General features: G+C 42.7%; 1 long non-coding RNA gene across 2 annotated transcripts in view; it reads left to right on the forward strand.

Moving 5' to 3' along the window:
• Positions 1–19,722, forward strand: part of LOC133636272 (uncharacterized) — a 280,725-nt gene that overhangs the window by 51,108 nt on the left and 209,895 nt on the right. For both annotated transcript variants that reach the window (XR_009822204.1, XR_009822203.1), the window contains exon 3: positions 19,248–19,316. This is a non-coding gene — a long non-coding RNA (uncharacterized LOC133636272). The remainder of the gene's footprint in view (positions 1–19,247; positions 19,317–19,722) is intronic.

A 19,722-nucleotide genomic window follows, 5' to 3' on the forward strand; every position in this document is an offset into this window, starting at 1 on the left:
GCCCAAATGATCACGTTTGACTCTGATGCTCGCTGATCCCAGTGGAAAACGCTGCTGAGTGAGGCGCGGAGAAACTATTAACTTACAGGCGTCCCGCTTCGCCCCGCGTGACGCCGGCCCGCTGCGATGTGCATCGTCTGAACCGCTCTGTCTGTCAGCCTCCTTCATCTTTGCAGACATCTCAGGGGGGGGCCGTGTCTGCGGTTGTAGCGAGAGACCACCGGAGACAGGAAGCGTGCAACACAAACATTGACCGGGGGTGGGGGGGGGGGGGGGGGATCTGGAGTACGTACGTCACTTTCACGGCAAACGTTTAGAGAAAAATGATGTGTAACGGGTTGCGTATTCCTCAGGACTCTTTCAAACATGCGTAGTGCTCACTGAATGTTTTCAGGCAAATAATACAATAAAATAAATACATTAAAATAAATACATGACACATATTTCACGATGTTGAAGTACCGTATTTTCCGTCTTTTTTTCTTCTCAAAACTCGACAGTGCGCCTTATAACCCGGTGCGCCTAATGTACGGAATAATTCTGGTTTTGCTTACCCACCTCGAAGCAATTTTATTTGGTACATGGTGTAAGTCAAGTCAAGTCAAGTCAAGTCAACTTTATTTATATAGCACATTTTCAACAACTTTTTAGATTGCACCAAAGTGCTTTACAGGTTAAAAAAGCATGGAGCAAACAAAAAAACAAACAAAACAAAAAAAAAAATAAAAAAAAATAAAAAATAAAAAAAAGAATTAAAAAAATGATAAGTGTGACCAGTAGATGGCAGTCAAACATAAGAGATACGTGTAGACTGCAATATGATGGCAATATGACTCTAGTAAAGAACGCCAACGTTTGATATGTTCCATTGAAAATATAGAACCTTACACATGTCATGATCTGTGGTCCGGATCATGTTTTTGTTATGTTCTGTTAGTTTTGGACTCTTTTAGTTCCTGTTTGACAACTGAGTTTGTTTTAGTTACCATGGCTACTTACGATTTCCACCTGCCTCTGGTGTTCGGGACGCGCACCTGCTTCCAATCAGAGGACTATTTAAGCCTGCCTTTGCCAGTCAGTCGTCTTGGCGTCATTATTGGTTTCATGCCACAGTTCTGTTTGTTCTATGCCATAGTTTCGTGTTTGTTCTATGCCATAGTTAATGCTAGTTGGTTCATGCCACAGTTTCGTGTTTGTTCTATGCCATAGTTAATGCTATTGGTTTCATGCCACAGTTTCGTGTTTGTTCTATGCCATAGTTAATGCTAGTTGGTTCATGCCACAGTTTCGTGTTTGTTCTATGCCATAGTTAATGCTAGTTGTTTCATGCCACAGTTTCGTGGCAGTTTGTTCTTTGCCATAGTTAATGCTAATTGTTTCATGCCACAGTTTCGTGTTTGTTCTATGCCATAATTAATGCTAGTTGTTTCATGCCACAGTTTTGTGGCAGTTTGTTCTATGCCATAGTTAATGCTAGTTGTTTCATGCCACAGTTTCGTGTTTGTTTCATGCCACAGTTTTGTGAGGTTCATGTCTATAGTTTTATGTCCTAAGTTTTTGCCTTTGCTTCCGCATGCGATAGGCCCGCTTGCCTTTGGGTCGTTTTCTGTTTGGTTCCTCGTTGATTGTTTTTTATAATTGAATCATGTTCCTACCTGCAAGTCCTGTCCGGAGTCGTCCGTTTGCCTTCCTGGGAGAACGACCCCGCAGTAAGCGAAAACCATGTCGGGACAACACATGGCGCTCAAAAATCTATCAACATGTTTTAGTACGGTTTTGGTAAGCTATGAGGCCGCACCGCTTGATGTGCTTCAACATACGAGTATTATTATGGTGTGTGTATAAGGTAAGACATATTATCTGCCGTTTTGTTTTGCAAAATTATGCAATAGCAACTTTTCTTACTTTCTGGTACCTGCTGATCTGTATTTGGGATCTGCATGAATCCTGAAAATTTTGCGCACATTCGCCTTTGTAGTCGATAAGCTTCTTCTTTTTCTCTATCTTCTTGTTATGGGACATTCATCCTCCACCGTTGCCATTTCTAATATAAAGTAGTGTAAAGTTCTTACTTATATCTGTCAGTAAACTCGCCATAAAAGCGCTAAAACATACCGGTATAGTGAGTTTACGTTATTCGCCCAAGAAACTTTAGTTATCAGAGAGTTCTGGTGGGACGGTTTTTCACGGGACACATTTCGGGTGTTGTTGTTCCCGGATGAGGAGATGCTGCTCTGTTATTGATGGAAGTAAAGTCTGAACGTCATTAAAACAGTTAGCTCCATCTTTTGACACTTCTTCCACCCCAGTCCTTGCACGCTACACCGCTACAACAAAGATGACGGGGAGAAGACGCTGTCGAAGGTGAGCCACGTAAATAAGACCGCCCACAAAATGGCGCATCCTGAAGCGACTGTCAGAAAGCGTCTTGAAGATGATCTGTAAAACATCATCTATGCAACATTTTTACCAAAGAACCACCATCACATGTTATGCAGACCACAAGGAAGTGTTTTCCATTTAGAAAAATAATAATAATAATAATATGACTCCTTTAATGCGCCTTATAATCCCGTGCGCCTTATGGTCCGGAAAATATGGTATTCCTCGAATTCCAAATGGATTGTATATTTATTTGTTAGTGCATGAATGTAAACATATGGAGCTGTATTAATGTAGTTATATTGTACATGCAGTTTTAACATGCTGGGCCATTCAAGTATTGTTCATTTTTAATTCAACTAAAACAATGTATAAATATGTCGATGTGTGTCTTTGCCGTAAAAAAAGTATTTTCTTAAGACTACTTGAGACCAAAAATGATGGATTGCAGGATTTTCTTTGATAAAATACTGTTATGATTTTTTTTCAGTACTTTTTTATATTTTCAGACTTTGTAACACGGTTGGAGTGTTGCAGCCATGCTTCATACAACTGAACAATTATACTTATATTATTATTGTGAACACGCAAATATTTTTAATAAGAAACTGCATACAACACATTTTTTGTGCCAATATATTGAACTCATCTTGTATACGTGCCAGTTGCCCACAAACGCTACTTTTTCAGAATTTGGCCAATCATTCACAACCCTTATATAAGACAAGAACACAGTTTTTTATTCGTTGTTCGTGCATTCTAAATTATAAATAAACGTCAGCTAACAATGGAGACAATGGGAGCTCCTCTATCCCGCCCACAAAGCCCTCTAAATAACCATCCAAAAAGCCCGACAATACTCCATTTACATGTTGTGACCTGAATATTACCTAAGTATTAGCGATATTGCTATTAGAAGCTTTTACGCAGACGATCTCATTTTAGCGGTGCATTGATCACAGAGAGCTAACTAGCCTATGCTGACATATTGAGCTGCTGCATCGCCTCTGGGTTGGCAAAAGTTAAATCTAGATTATAAATCATGCCTCTCACCTGGATAGTAGAATGTTGTGGACATAAACCCACAAGTTGGTCAATTTAGACATCCAAATTTTTTCTTAACCCTTTGTGTGTATTATGATTCATTCTTCATGTGAACGGGAAGACATGAACACCACAGTCTTTATCCCAGTGAGAGCAGACATTGTACAATAGGTGACTATTTTATTATGTTCCTAGTTTGCATATCGTGTTTAGCACTTCGCAATACTGCTGTATTGCGAAGTACTAAACACGATATCAATGATGCTTAGTGTTTCACTAAAGCTGCATCTGTTTAGCACACAGCTTCTAAAACTTACAAACCATCCTCCTTATATTCAGCCTCAAAAATAAAAGCTTCTGGATCATCATTTGTCCCAAGGTAGTCAGAATCAGAATCAGAATCAGAAATGCTTTATTAATCCCCGAGGGGAAATTAAAAATTTCAGCACAATCACATTCAAGAGCAGACAAACATTACAGGGAGACAGAACAGGATCAAACATTACAGGGAGACAGAACAGGATCGCTGACGGGTCTGCCAACTTCCGGCGCCCCTTACAAAAAAGGTGAGATACAGATAAACAATGGGGGGGGAATGAGAAAAAAAAATTGGTCTAAGCCTGAGACTGAGGCCAAGGGAAAAAACAACTCATAGCTATAGCACACATCCCTCGTACATGTGTGTAAGTGGGAAACATCAAAGAACACTAAGGACATTAAAGACATTAAAAGAGTAGAGCTGATGCAACCAGCCACTTCTACATATACAGCTATGAATAAAAAGTAAAATAAATATAGACACTGTGGTGGCCTCTGCGGTGTTCCACGCCATCATCTGCTTTGGTGGAGAGAGCATGGCCAGAGACAGGAGCAGACCCAACAAAGCAACCAAGAGAGCCGACTCCACTAAGTCGCCATGAGTAGTAGGCTAGTAGGTTTGTTGTTGAAAGGAAAAGCCAACGAGGCGATGGGTCTGTGAAATTACAGAAGCGCTGTATGCCTAAAATCACCAAAATATATAAATATGACTTGTTATGAATGTGCTTGTTGCTACCTGACATGTATACAACTTTGATGGAGGCGTTTGGATACTTTCTTAGAGCGCTGTATCGGTGGAATAGACGAGCCTCCGTTGACTCCATTTTTAGCTGACTTTTGCTAACCTTTATTTCCAATTTAGAATGCATAAAAAAAGAAAAAACATATGTGTTCTTGTCTTGCATGAGTATTGTGACTGACAGGCAAAATACAACCAAATTGCAGTTCCCCTTTAAAGGCCTACTGAAAGCCACTACTACCGACCACGCAGTCTGATAGTTTATATATCAATGATGAAATCTTAACATTGCAACACATCCCAATACGGCCGGGTTAACTTATAAAGTGCAATTTTAAATTTCCCGCCACACTTCCGGTTGAAAACGTCTATATATGATGACGTATGCGCGTGACGTCAATAGTTAAACGGAAGTATTCGGACACCATTGAATCCAATACAAAAAAGCTCTGTTTTCATCTCAAAATTCCACAGTTTTCTGGACATCTGTGTTGGTGAATCTTTTGCAATTTGTTTAATGAACAATGAAGACTGCAAAGAAGAAAGTTGTAGGTGGGATCGGGGTATTAGCGGCGGGCTGCAGCAACACAACCAGGAGGACTTTGACTTGGATAGCAGACGCGCTATCCGAAGCTAGCCGCCGACCGCACGGATGATCGGGTGAAGTCCTTCGTCCTTCCGTCGATCGCTGGAACGCAGGTGAGCACGGGTGTTGATGAGCAGATGAGGGCTGGCGTAGGTGGATAGCTAATGTTTTTAGCATAGCTCTGTGAGGTCCCGTTGCTAAGTTAGCTTCAATGGCGTCGTTAGCAACAGCATTGTTAAGCTTCGCCAAGCTGGAAAGCATTAACCGTGTAGTTACATGTACATGGTTTAATAGTATTGTTGATCTTCTGTCTATCCTTCCAGTCAGGGGTTTATTTTTTTTTTGTTTCTATCTGCATTTAAGCACGATGCTATCACGTTAGCTCCGTAGCTAAAGTGCTTCACCGATGTATTGTCGTGGAGATAAAAGTCACTCGACTGTCATTTTCAAGAGGATATAGTATCCGAGGTGGTTTAAAATACAAATCCGTGATCCACAATAGAAAAAGGAGAGTGTGTGGAATCCAATGAGCCAGCTTGTACCTAAGTTACGGTCAGAGCGAAAAAAGATACGTCCTACACTGCACTCTAGTCCTTCACTCTCACATTCCTCATCCACGAATCTTTCATCCTGGCTCAAATTAATGGGGTAATCGTCGCTTTCTCGGTCCGAATCGCTCCCGCTGCTGGTGTAAACAATGGGGAAATGTGAGGAGCCTTTCAACCTTTGACGTCACGCTACTTCCGGTACAGGCGAGGCTTTTTTATCAGCGACCAAAAGTTGCGAACTTTATCGTCGTTGTTCTATACTAAATCCTTTCAGCAAAAATATGGCAATATCGCGAAATGATCAAGTATGACACATAGAATGGATCTGCTATCCCCGTTTAGATAAAAAAAAAATCATTTCAGTAGGCCTTCAAGCATTGGTGGTCAGGGGATGTTGAGAGTTTTTGAAGCCCTCTTAAGGCAATTGAAGGGCTATATCAATAAAACACGAGGCTAAAATGTGAACATGTCTTTCTTTAGCTCAGCTTGAAGTGGACTTCTTGCGATGAATACGCCGCCTGACCTCCAGCTGCTTGTATCCAAGGCGACGGCAACCAGATGTGATGTCACAGGCCAGGCAGAAGTTGCTTCAAAGGAAATACCGATCATTGTCATTCAAGGCCCACGTTCAATAGTTCTACGCACGCTTTTTATCCACAACGTACGTCTCATTTGAAGTGAATTTGTTCATTCCAAACGCCCAACTTTTTTTTTTTATTACGTTTCGCAATCTTGGATGCCTTCTTGTTGAGTTTCCTTGTCTGGTCCTTATATGGTCATAGCTAATATGTGTGTCAAGAAATACAAACGGCTTTTTATTCCCACCTTTGTTTTTGCGAATATTTTACAAATAATGCAAAAGAGTAAATTCTGTTTGCCGACGTTGATACACGCTACTTACTCCTGGATCTCACAGAACGCCAACATCTTGAAGGTGATAACATGTTTATAGGAAACCAAACGAATGCACTCCAATGTGTTTTTACGCCAGCTTTTACATGGTTATTGATACACATGTGAATTTTGTGGTTCCGATTCTCGGGGTGTGGATTCCATCCAGAGTCAAATCTTGATTCAACACAATTTCGGATTCAAGCGGCTCCTCGCGGTGTTATGTAAACGATAATAAAACCTTTTCAAAGCAGATTACAGGTTCACAAAAGCTCCTTTTTCCTGCTGACGTACGGTATGACGTGGAGAGGTTTTTTTTTTATTGAGACTTGTATTAGTAGGTAGTACATATTCCGTACAATTGATCCCTAAATGGTAACACCCCAATACGTTTTTCAACTTGTTTAAGTCGGGGTCCACGTTAATCAATTCATGGTACAAATATATACTATCACCATAATACAGTCATCACACAAGTTAATCATCAGAGTATATACAAACCCCGTTTCCATATGAGTTGGAAAATTGTGTTAGATGTAAATATAAACGGAGTACAATGATTTGCAAATCCTTTTCAACCCATATTCAATTGAATATGCTACAAAGACAAGATATTTGATGCTCAAACTCATAAACTTTTTTTTTTTTTTTGCAAATAATAATTAACTTAGAATTTCATGGCTGCAACACATGCAAAAGTAGTTGGGAAAGGGCATGTTCACCGATGTGTTACATGGCCTTTCCTTTTAACAACACTCAGTAAACGTTTGGGAACTGAGGAGACACATTTTTTAAGCTTCTCAGGTGGAATTCTTTCCCATTCTTGCTTGATGTACAGCTTAAGTTGTTCAACAGTCCGGGGGTCTCCGTTGGAGTATTTTAGGCTTCATAATGCGCCACACATTTTCAATGGGAGATAGGTGTGGACTACAGGCAGGCCAGTCTAGTACCCGCACTCTTTTACTATGAAGCCACGTTGATGTAACACGTGGTTTGGCATTGTCTTGCTGAAATAAGCAGGGGCGTCCATGGTAACATTGCTTGGATGGCAAGATATGTTGCTCCAAAACCTGTATGTACCTTTCAGCATTAATGGTGCCTTCACAGATGTGTATGTTACCCATGTCTTGGGCACTAATACACCCCCATACCATCACACATGCTGGCTTTTACACTTTGCGCATATAACAATCCGGATGGTTCTTTTCCTCTTTGGTCCGGAGGACACGACGTCCACAGTTTCCAAAAAAAATTTGAAATGTGGACTCGTCAGACCACAGAACCCTTTTCCACTTTGTATCAGTCTATCTTAGATGAGCTCAGGTCCAGCGAAGCCGACGGCGTTTCTGGGTGTTGTCGATAAACGGTTTTCGCCTTGTATAGGAGAGTTTTAACTTGCACTTACAGTTGTAGCGAACAACTGTAGTTCCTGACAGTGGGTTTCTGAAGTGTTCCTGAGCCCATGTGGTGATATCCTTTACACACTGATGTCGCTTGTTGATGCAGTACAGCCTGAGGGATGGAAGGTCACGGGCTTAGCTGCTTACGTGCAGTGATTTCTCCAGATTCTCTGAACCCTTTGATGATATTACGGAGCGTAGATGGTGAAATCCCTAAATTCCTTGCAATAGCTGGTTGAGAAAGGTTTTTCTTAAACTGTTCAACAATTTGCTCACGCATTTGTTGACAAAGTGGTGACCCTCGACCCATCCTTGTTTGTGAATGACTGAGCATTTCATGGAATCTACTTTTATACCCAATCATGGCACCCACCTGTTCCCAATTAGCCTGTTCACCTGTGGGATGTTCCAAATAAGTGTTTGATGAGCATTCCTCAACTTTATCAGTATTTATTGCCACCTTTCCCAACTTCTTTGTCACGTGTTGCTGGCATCAAATTCGAAAGTTAATGATTATTTGCAAAAAAAAAAAAGTTTATCAGTTTGAACATCAAATGTGTTGTCTTTGTAGCATATTCAACTGAATATGGTTTGAAAATGATTTGCAAATCATTGTATTCAGTTTATAATTACATGTAGCACAACTTCCCAACTCATATGGAAACGGGGTTTGTACATTGAATTATTGACATTATTGACAATCCGGGGGGTGGGATGTGGAGGGGGTTAGGTTTGGTTGGTATCAGCACTTCAGTTATCAACAATTACATCATCTGAGAAATGGACATTGAAACAGTGTAGGTCTGACTTCGTAGGATATGTACAGCGAGCAGTGAACATAGTGAGCTCATAGTGAGGTCCGAAAAAAGGCTATTTTTGAAAATCGATATCGAGAAATTTTGAACCGTTTATGAATCAAAACAATATTAATCACTAGTCAGAGGTTTTTTCCTTAGTTATTGATCACCGGGTGCTGCAAAGTTCCAAACAAGGGTGTCCAACTCTTTTTCATTGAGGGCCCAGAGGCAGGCCGCGTGTTTCTCACCTAGGCCTTCGGTGATGTCCTACTTAGTCCGACTTCACCTCTCAAAATACCGTAATTCATGTCACCACAAGGACACGGCTGGAGATACTGTACAGAAACACACTCCGCATTGAATCACCTCAACATTGTACAAAACGGTCAATTTTTCGGCGCATTTAACATTCAATAAACCTGCAATTAGAACATATGGTACTGTAAAAATTGAAAGAATAGTATAAAACAAAATGAAACATGACAAAAATTAAGTAATACAATATTTTAACTCACAATTTGTAGCACCCATTCGACACCGTATAAGCTCGTAGTCGGTAGTTGGTCGTAGTTGGTTGATTGGTGTGAAAGTCACGGGCAAACCATTTCACCGCCGGGATAGCTTCCGGTGTCGGCCGACTCCAAACATCTCAGAACAAGCTAGTCAGGTTACTTCTAGACCTCCACCCCTGATCATACCTCACTCCTACCCACTTCTCCAAAGTGGGCTGGCTCAGGGTGGAGGACAGAGTATTTCAACTTGCACTGAGCCTAGTCTATAAAATCCGCTACACCTCCCTGATACCGAAGTACATGTCAAACTACTTCCTTAACGTAAATGACCGCCATAACCACAACACCAGGGGGAGCTCCACACACCACGTTAAACCCAGATTCCCATCTAACAAAGGTCTTAACTAATTCTCCTTCTATGCCACATCAATGTGGAATGCACTCCCAACAGGTGTAAAAGAAAGGGCATCTCTATCCTCCTTCAAAACCGCACTAAAAGAACACCTCCAGGCAACTTCAACCCTAAACTAACACCCTCCCTTCCACATCCTACCTCCCCGGATTGTAAATAATAAAATGTAAATAATCAAATGCAGATACTTATTCTAATACTTTCTGATCTCTCTCTCTCTGTCCACTACTTGCTGTACATATCCTACCAAGTCAGTCCTACACGGTTCCAATGTCCATTTCTCTGATGATGCAATTGTTGATGACTGAAGTGTTGCTATCAACCAAACCTAACCCCCGCCCCCACACACCCCCTCCATCCCACACCCCGGATTGTCAATCATGTAAATAATTCAATGTATATACTCTGATGATTATCCTGTGTGATGACTGTACTATGATGATAGTATATATCTGTATCATGAATCAATTGAAGTGGACCCCGACTTAAACAAGTTGAAAAACGTATTCGGGTGTTACCATTTAGTGGTCAATTGTACGGAATATGTACTGCACTGTGCAATCTACTAATAAAAGTCTCAATCAATCGACCTCATTTCACAAGATGTAGTTTCTCTTAAGTATCCGTCTTGAAAATGGCCTTGCAAATATATATCTGCCACCTAATCAACGTTTTGTTCTCCTTCTTTCTGTGGCTTTCTGTGGCTCCGGTGCCACTTCTTGTTTTCGCAACCTGTGATTGGATACTCACTTGGGACTCCCAAGTGAGTATCCAATCACAGGTCGTGTAAATGTCAAGGCCAGCTAGAAGGCCTTACTGACAACAACTCGTGATCTGATTGGCTATGGCAATTTTCTATCAACTGTATGTGCCCGTTCACTTACAGTGCACAGACGCCTGCATTGTTGATTCTGAAGGCCCTGGGCAGATTTGGTACAGCATGGCAACATGAGCTAATTGTATTCTGATTGGATACAAACTCTAATCTAAAAACAACAGCACTGGAAAGAGCATAATATGACATGAAGAGAATATGAATACTTTTAGATATTTAAGGAAAGTAAATTAAAAAATACTTTTGTCATTAATTATGATCATGATTTCTGGTTATGTTAGGCCAGCAAAGAAGGCCTTGCTGGCCCTGATGGCCCACCACTGTGAGGGCCACGTCATAATTCTGATAGGAATTTCAAGTTTGAGTTCTTTGTGATCAAATTGAGATGGAGGCTTTGGGTCTCCTTCAGAACTGATTAATTTGTTGGTGAGACCAGATAGAATGGAGACGTTTTACCACTTAAATGTAACAAATTAATATTTGCCAACACGTCCATGGTTGACTGACGGCATATCAGGTGCAATATATATTTAATTCACTGATAGTTGTCATAAAGCACGGACAAGAATATTGAACATAATTTGAGATGACTTCATTCATCCCATCCGTTATGTGCGTGACCTTTTAAGTGCTTTGTTGGTCGCAACAGTGATTCCTGAAGTTAGAACTCGACGTAATATGTAAAAGTTCCTGCAAAAGGTCACCATTTTCAATCATCTTCAAGAAGCCCTATCATGCAAAACCAACTTTTCGTACCTATTGGTACCTGCGAATGTGCATTTGGTATCTGCATAAGTCCCGGAAATTTGAAATCAAAGCGTGGAGATATTTATAAAATGATCCTGCCTTCCTATCAACTTCCCCCAAACAGTCCGTTTGGTATGTGCCCAATTGGTGAACATCATTAGCGGATTATTCATACCTTGTCCACCATTTTTAGTTATGGTGCGCATCTGTAGTTTAGAGAGAAAAATGCCTAAGATTCGACTCGAAGAAGGACAATGCTGTTATTGGTATATTACTCAACTCGGGCTAATATTCAAACCTCCAGTCTCATCTGGCCTGGCTAACTTTTTTTGTTTTGCGGCAATGTGGCATCAACTGCGAAGAAGTCGTTTCGAGTGTGTACCAAGATGAGTCCTGTTTCACCCACAAACTTTCCCAAAAAGATGGATTTTGTGAAAAACACATTTTCATGGCGGGCTCGGTGACTACTACCTATGACAAGGGAGGAGACAATGAAACGATAAGTGATAACAGTAGGTTAGAAATATGTGATGTTTACTCCTGGATTAGCTCGGGTTGTTGTGTAGCTATCCTAGCCTTCTACTGTAAGACAATAGCATCACCGTCCTCCAGCCAAATAAAGAATGATTTTCCTCAAAAATACTTTTAATTGGATCAGTGCCTACTAGGGGTGCCAAAAATCTATGTTCTTATGAAGCGTGTTTCTTATTTTTAATGATTCTTAATCGATTATAAAAAATCTAAAATATATATTTTTTAATCTGTTTTTTCCAGCCAATCAAATCATATTGTTGATGTAGATGCTCATATTTGCTGTACAGATAAGTAATTCAAACATTCATCAGAGCTGTTATTTATTGTATTTTATGGAGGAATGTAGTTAATCATATAACTGGCACCCAATGTTATTAAAAAAAAGTATTTAGTTTGAATCGAGAATTATTTTGAATCGAGAATTGATTCCGAATGGAATCGTTACCCCCAATAACTGAATTGAATCATGTGCTTCCCAAAGATTCACAGCCCTTGTGACAACTGTGTTTGTCAATAGACAAGTAAGTTACATAATCCGTTATTGCAGTAGCGAAGTAGCGAAGTAGCATAGCTGATAGCCTTTAGTCTCTATTGTTTGCAACTTCGAATGCAGCTGTGCAGCTGATCTATTCACATGATATAGAATTGAAAAACCTTTTCATTGTCCGTATACGCATGTATACATCCAGGATCTAGCGTTACAACGTTATACTCTGTTGAAGTTTAACCTTAGTCAGCATATAGTTCCAGACCTGAACGGCAACCGGGTTTCTTTCTTCATTTTCGTCCTCCGGCATCTAGTGCCGACCACAAACCACGGTGAGCCGCTGATCTCGCACTATCATCTGGTATAAGGTGTTGTGGTGAATGTCACTCAAAACCGATGGCTGGTGGTGTTGACCGATGTCCATAGTGCACAATAAAAGCAAGAAAGCTAAACAAAACCAACACAAATCTATGCAGAGTTGTCATCAAAGAACCATCATTACATGTTATGTCGACCACAATGAAGTGTTTTAAATGTAGAAAGAAAAATCATGCTATGACCCCTCTAAACATGGATTATTGTGTCTAAGCAAAATCCTATTTAGGATATCCAAGTCAAGATATTAGAGGTTGTTGAAGTGTTTTTTAGATACAGGCACTGGTGGGTACCTGGTGCCGAAAGGCCTTGATTGTACATTACCGTACGTCACGGCTCCAAGGGCCAACTATTTGAAACAAAATGCTGTTCTAATAAAAGTTTAAAGAGACAACCCAGAGGCCAAAAACAACCACATTGTACAAAGTGTGTCAAAACTACGGTCCACAAGTCAAGTACGACCTGCCAGCCACTTCAATTTGCAAGCGGGAGTGAATCTTCTTCCAGCCCTGGTCAGTTATCTACACAGTGATGTCTATAGCTGTGCATGGAAGAGTGGTCCAAAGTGTGTTCAATCACAGGTCCCAATTTGGGTCAGCTAACACATCCTCCAGGCTGGTACCTCTCCAGAAGTTAACATAAATTAACCGTGGCCACCTGGTATCCTCCCCTGACAGGAGACTTTAAAGGACCTGCAGAGTCCAGATGACCACAATTGTACAAATAAGCGCTCTGGCATTAATTTCCCATGATATCAATTCGTTTTTTTGAGTAATGGGTAGATAACTACCGCCCCCTGTACAGACTCGATATGTTGCTATTTTTTGGTGTGAAGTCATCTACAGAACTGGAGCCCATTTCCCCGCATAGGCAATGTGGATAAAGGCATGTAAAAACAAAGGTGCTCCTGATGTTCAGGATTGCATTTGACTTGAGTCTCTTAAAGTTTACTACATCCAAACTCTGACCAAAACCAACCAAAAAAACTGTTTTAATTTCTGCAAATTAAACTTCTCTCGCTTGGTTCGTTCCTTTTGGACCGGAGACGTTCATACGTCCCTCACATTGCCATCGTTTGGAAATGTATGCATGCTGACCCTTTCTTAAAGGCCTACTGAAAGCCACTACTACCGACCACGCAGTCTGCTAGTTTATATATCAATGATGAAATCTTAACATTGCAACACATGCCAATACGGCCGGGTTAACTTACAGAGTGCAATTTTAAATTTCCCGCTAAACTTCCGGTTGAAAACGTCTATCAGAATAGTTTTATTGCCATTGTTTGAGAACGGGTTCACAAATTAGGAATTTTTCTTGGTGCAAACGTGCGACATAACACATATTTGGTAATAAAAAGAGCTGTAACTGAGCTATCAGATAGACATAGAAGGAATTCAAGGAGCTGCTGTTAGGAGTTATTGTTCATTTGTCTGATGGCCGAGGGGAAAAAACTGTTCAGGTGGCGGGAGGTGTGGGTCTGGATGGAGCGTAGTCTCCTGCCTGAGGGGAGACGGGAGAATAGTGTGTGTCCAGGGTGAGAAGAGTCAGCTGTGATCCGACCCACACGCCTCCTGGTCCTGGAGGAGAACAAGTCCTGGAGGGATGGGAGCTTGCAGCCAATCACCTTCTCAGCAGCACGTACGATGCGCTGCAGTCTATTCTTATCCTGGACTGTGGCGCCGGGGAACCACACTGTGATGGAGGAGGTCAGGATGGACTCTATGATGGCTGAGTAAAACTGCACCAGCATCTCGGTCGGCACCTTAAGTTTCCTCAGCTGCCGCAGGAAGTACATCCTCTGCTGGGCCTTCTTGATGAGGGAGCTGATGGTCAGCTCCCACTTGAGGTCCTGGGTGATGATGGTGCCCAAGAAACGGAAGGAGTCCACAATGGGGACGGGGGTGGGAGAGTCAATCAGGGTGAGGGGGGATGGTGGGACTGTGACTTTCCTGAAGTCCATGATCATCTCCACTGTTTTCTGGGCGTTCAGCTCCAGGTTGTTGAGGCTGCACCAGGACGTCAGCCGGTCCACCTCTCTCCTGTAGGCGGACTCATCGCCATTCGAGATGAGCCCGATGAGGGTGGTGTCATCCGCAAACTTGAGCAGTTTTACGGATTGGTGACTGGAGGTGCAGCAGTTTGTATACAGGGAGAAGAGCCAGGGGAGAGTACACAGCCCTGAGGAGTACCAGTGTTTGTGGTTCGACTGTCCGAGACAATCTTCCTCAGCCGTACGTGCTGTCTTCGGTCTGTCAGGAAGTCATTAATCCAACTACAGAGGGAGTCGGGCACGCTGAGCTGGTAGAGCTTGTCTCGTAGCAGTCCAGGGAGGATGGTGTTGAAGGCAGAGCTGAAGTCCACAAACAGGATCCTAGCGTAGGTTCCTGGGGAGTCCAGATGCTCCAGGATGAAGTGGAGGGCCAGGTTCACTGCATCATCCACAGACCTGTTGGCTCTGTAGGCGAACTGCAGTGGGTCCAGGAGGGGGGCGGTGATGTCCTTGAGGTGGGGCAGGACCAAGCGCTCAAAGGACTTCATGACCACAGACGTCAGCGCGACCGGCCTGTAGTCATTTAGTCCTGTGATCCGCGCTTTCTTGGGGACAGGGACAATGGTAGAGGTCTTAAAGCAGGACGGCACGCGGCATAGCTCCAGAGAGGTGTTAAAAATGTCAGTGAAGACAGGAGCCAGCTGGTCCGCACAGTGTCTGAGAGTGGAGGGGGAGACACCATCCGGCCCGGGGGCCTTCCGCGTATTCAGCTTCAAGAACTGCCGGCGTACATCCTCTTCTTTGATGGAGAGGGTCTTTACAGTCTTATGATGTTTTTGGAGTCCTGTGATGTAATTGGAGTCCTTTGAGTCCTTTAACTCCTTTAATGAAGTGCTGGCATTGGTAGGGAGGGTGATGGTGGGGGGAGCATGGCTTTGATGAGCTGAAGGCCGTTCATGACGACAGTAATGTGTGTTGAGGCCCTGAGCGAGAGTCCGGTCATTCAGAGCCTGGGGGGTTTTGGGCTTATAGTTCGTAAGGGCCCTTAGTCCTCTCCAAACTGCCGCAGAATCATTGGAGCGGAACTGTTCCTGTAGACGGTTAGAGTACACAGATTTAGCTTTCTCCACTTCCCTGTTGAAGTGGTACTTCGTTTCTCTGTATGTACTTCGGTCCCCGCTTCTCCACGCAGCCTCCTTCTTCTTGCGCAGCTGTCGGAGCTTGGGTGTGAACCAGGGCTTGTCGTTGTTATAAAAAACCCTGGTGCGCGTTGGAATGATGCGCGCCTCATTGAACTGTATGTATGAGGTCACAGTGTCCGTATACTCGTCCAGATTGTTCGTGGCCGCTCCAAATGCCTCCCAGTCTGTCGTTTCCCAACAAGCACGCAACTCGTCCACAGACTCGGCGGTGAAAAACTTAATGTTCCTCATAACAGGTTTAGCCAGTTTCAGTCTCTGTCTGTATGAAGGGATTAAGTGCACCATCACGTGATCTGATAGTCCAAGAGCAGCGTGCGGGACTGCATGAAAAGCCTTGCTCAATGTAGTGTAGCAGTGATCCAGCGTGTTCTCCTCTCTGGTCGGGCATTTAATAAACTGTCTATACTTTGGTAATTCCTGGCTCAAATTTCCCTTGTTAAAGTCACCAAGCACGATAACAAGAGAGTCAGGAAAAGACCGTTCCACATGTAAGATCTGTCCTGCGATGTCCTATGTATGATGACGTTTGCGCGTGACGTCAATGGTTGAAACAGAAGTATTCGGACACATTGTATCCAATACAAAAAGCTCGGTTTTCATCGCAAAATTCCACAGTATTCTGGACATCTGCGTTGGTGAATCTTTTGCAATTTGTTTAATGAACAATGAAGACTGCAAAGAAGAAAGCTTTAGGTGGGATCGGTGTATTAGCGGCTGGCTGGAGCAACACAACCAGGAGGACTTTGACTTGGATAGCAGACGCGCTATCCGACGCTAGCTGCCGACCACATTGATGATCGGGTGAAGTCCTTCGTCGCTCCGTCGATCGCTGGAACGCAGGTGAGCACGGGTGTTGATGAGCAGATGAGGGTTGGCTGGCGTAGGTGGATAGCTAATGTTTTTAGCATAGCTCTGTGAGGTCCCGTTGCTAAGTTAGCTTCAATGGCGTCGTTAGCAACAGCATAGTTAAGCTTCGCCAGGCTGGAAAGCATTCACCGTGTAGTTACATGTCCATGGTTTAATAGTATTGTTGATTTTCTGTCTATCCTTCCAGTCAGGGGTTTATTTCTTTTGTTTGTATATGCAGTTAAGCCCGATGCTATCACGCTAGCTCCGTAGCTAAAGTGCTTCGCCGATGTATTGTCGTGGGGATAAAAGTCACTGTGAATGTCCATTTCGCATTCTCGACTCTCATTTTCAAGAGGATATAGTATTTGAGGTGGTTTGAAATACAAATCCGTGATCCACAATAGAAAAAGGAAAGAGTGTGGAATCCAATGAGCCAGCTTGTACCTAAATTACGGTCAGAGCGAAAAAAGATGCATCCTGCACTGCACTCTAGTCCTTCACTCTCACGTTCCTCATCCACAATTCTTTCATCCTGGCTCAAATTAATGGGGTAATCGTCGCTTTCTCGGTCCGAATCGCTCTCGCTGCTGGTGTAAACAATGGGGAAATGTGAGGAGCCTTTCAACCTGCGACGTCACGCTACTTCCGGTACAGGCGAGGCTTTTTTTATCAGCGACCAAAAGTTGCAAACTTTATCGTCGATGTTCTCTACTAAATCCTTTAAGCAAAAATATGGCAATATCGTGAAATGATCAAATATGACACATAGAATGGATCTGCTATCCCCGTTTAAATAAAAAAAAATCATTTCAGTAGGCCTTTAAGTTGCATTGCAACAACCAGCAACAGTACATCTGGCAGACATGTGATCGTTCCTTCAAATTATGTGTGAAAATAACATGCTGGGGCATGAAGACGCTACTAAAACACAAACGACGAAGTATGAAATTGCCTTCGGTCTTCTGTCGGTGAGGTCAGCCGGCTGATGCAGACATGCCCACATTTTGGAGCTATTAAAGCTAGTCGCCTAAAATCACGACCGCAGACACCATTTTTATGTCTAGAACTTTGAAATAAGTGCTAATACTGTCAGCATTATAGGAGCCCTTTTGCTTTAATATCTGTATTTTTGTTAGTGGACCAATTAGCGCTCAGTTAAAGGCCTACTGAAATGATTTTTATTTATTTAAACGGGGATAGCAGATCCATTCTATGTGTCATACTTGATCATTTCGCGATATTGCCATATTTTTGCTGAAAGGATTTAGTAGAGAACATCGACGATAAAGTTCGCAACTTTTGTTCGCTGATAAAAAAGCCTTGCCTGTACCGGAAGTAGCGTGATGTCGCAGGTTGAAAGGCTCCTCACAATTTCCCCATTGTTTACACCAGCAGCGAGAGCGATTCGGACCGAGAAAGCGACGATTACCCCATTAATTTGAGCCAGGATGAAAGATTCGTGAATGAGGAACGTGAGAGTGAAGGACTAGAGTGCAGTGCAGGACGTATCTTTTTTCGCTCTGACCGTAACTTAGGTACAAGGGCTCGTTGGATTCCACACTTTCTCCTTTTTCTATTGTGGATCACAGATTTGTATTTTAAACCACCTCGGATACTATATTGTCTTGAAAATGAGAGTCGAGAACGCGAAATGGACATTCACAGTGACTTTTATCTCCACGACAATACATCGGTGAAGCACTTTAGCTACGGAGCTAACGTGATAGCATCGTGCTTAAATGCAGATAGAAACAAAAGAATTAAGCCCCTGACTGGAAGGACAGACAGAAAATCAACAATACTACTATCAGGAGACACTGGACATGTAACTACACGGTTAATGCTGTGCCGCCTGTCGAAGCCTAGCAATGCTGTTGCTAACGACGCCATTGAAGCTAACTTAGCTACGGGACCTCACAGAGCTATGCTAAAAACATTAGCTATCCACCTACGCCAGCCAGCCCTCATCTGCTCATCAACACCCGTGCTCACCTGCGTTCCAGCGATCGACGGAGCAACGAAGGACTTCACCCGATCATCGATGCGGTCGGCGGCTAGCATCGGATAGCGCGTCTGCTATCCAGCTTAAAGTCCTCCCAGTTGTGTTGCTGCAGCCAGCCGCTAATACACCGATCCCACCTACAGCTTTCTTCTTTGCAGTTCATTAAAAAAATTGCAAAACATTCACCAACACAGATGTCCAGAATACCGTGGAATTTTGAGATGAAAACAGAGCTTTTTGTATTGGATTCAATGGTGTCCGAATACTTCCGTTTCAACCATTGACGTCACGCGCATACGTCATCATACATAGACGTTTTCAACCGGAAGTTTAGCGGGAAATTTAAAATTGCACTTTATAAGTTAACCCGGCCGTATTGGCATGTGTTGCAATGTTAAGATTTCATCATTGATATACAAACTATCAGACTGCGTGGTCGGTAGTAGTGGGTTTCAGTAGGCCTTTAAGCCTACAGATAAAGTTGTGCCTCGTCTCAACAGGGTCTGACAAAACTCATGCCTCCAAAACATTTTGCTCGAGTCATTGTTGGAGTTTTTACCAGCTGAGATGTAACATAGGTCACTTTGTTCCCAGAACTGTGCTGTGAGGACAACTTCACTGAACCACGATGAGCGACCTGACCCCTCTGAAGAAAAAAGCCAGGTATGTTCAACTACTTTATTTATGCTTCTGGGCTGACATTTTCTGCTGTTTTGTGCGGATATTTGCTCTGCTTTCTGTTGGGTTTTTGCTCACAATCGCCTCACTCGCAATTGATGACATCAAGTCTGGTGTTTTTGGTGGATTGGTGAGGTCGGCATTCACACGTGCCTCACTCAGGCCTGGCTCTACGTGGGAGCGGACTGAGACCGGTCTCTCGGCCCGTCTGTTTGGTTCGGCCGATGGGCTGCGTTCACGGTTGACCAAACAAATAGTGCGAGGAGAGCAAATGGACCAGAGGGTTTCAAATGGACATACAATTACAAGAGTGCACCTTAAAACATACCATATTTTCTGATTTCAGAAGAAATTTAGAGGAAAAACATATTTTCCATATATAAGCTGCACT

The sequence above is a fragment of the Entelurus aequoreus genome, linkage group LG20 (genome assembly GCF_033978785.1).
Source record: "Entelurus aequoreus isolate RoL-2023_Sb linkage group LG20, RoL_Eaeq_v1.1, whole genome shotgun sequence".
Lineage (NCBI taxonomy): Eukaryota > Metazoa > Chordata > Actinopteri > Syngnathiformes > Syngnathidae > Entelurus > Entelurus aequoreus.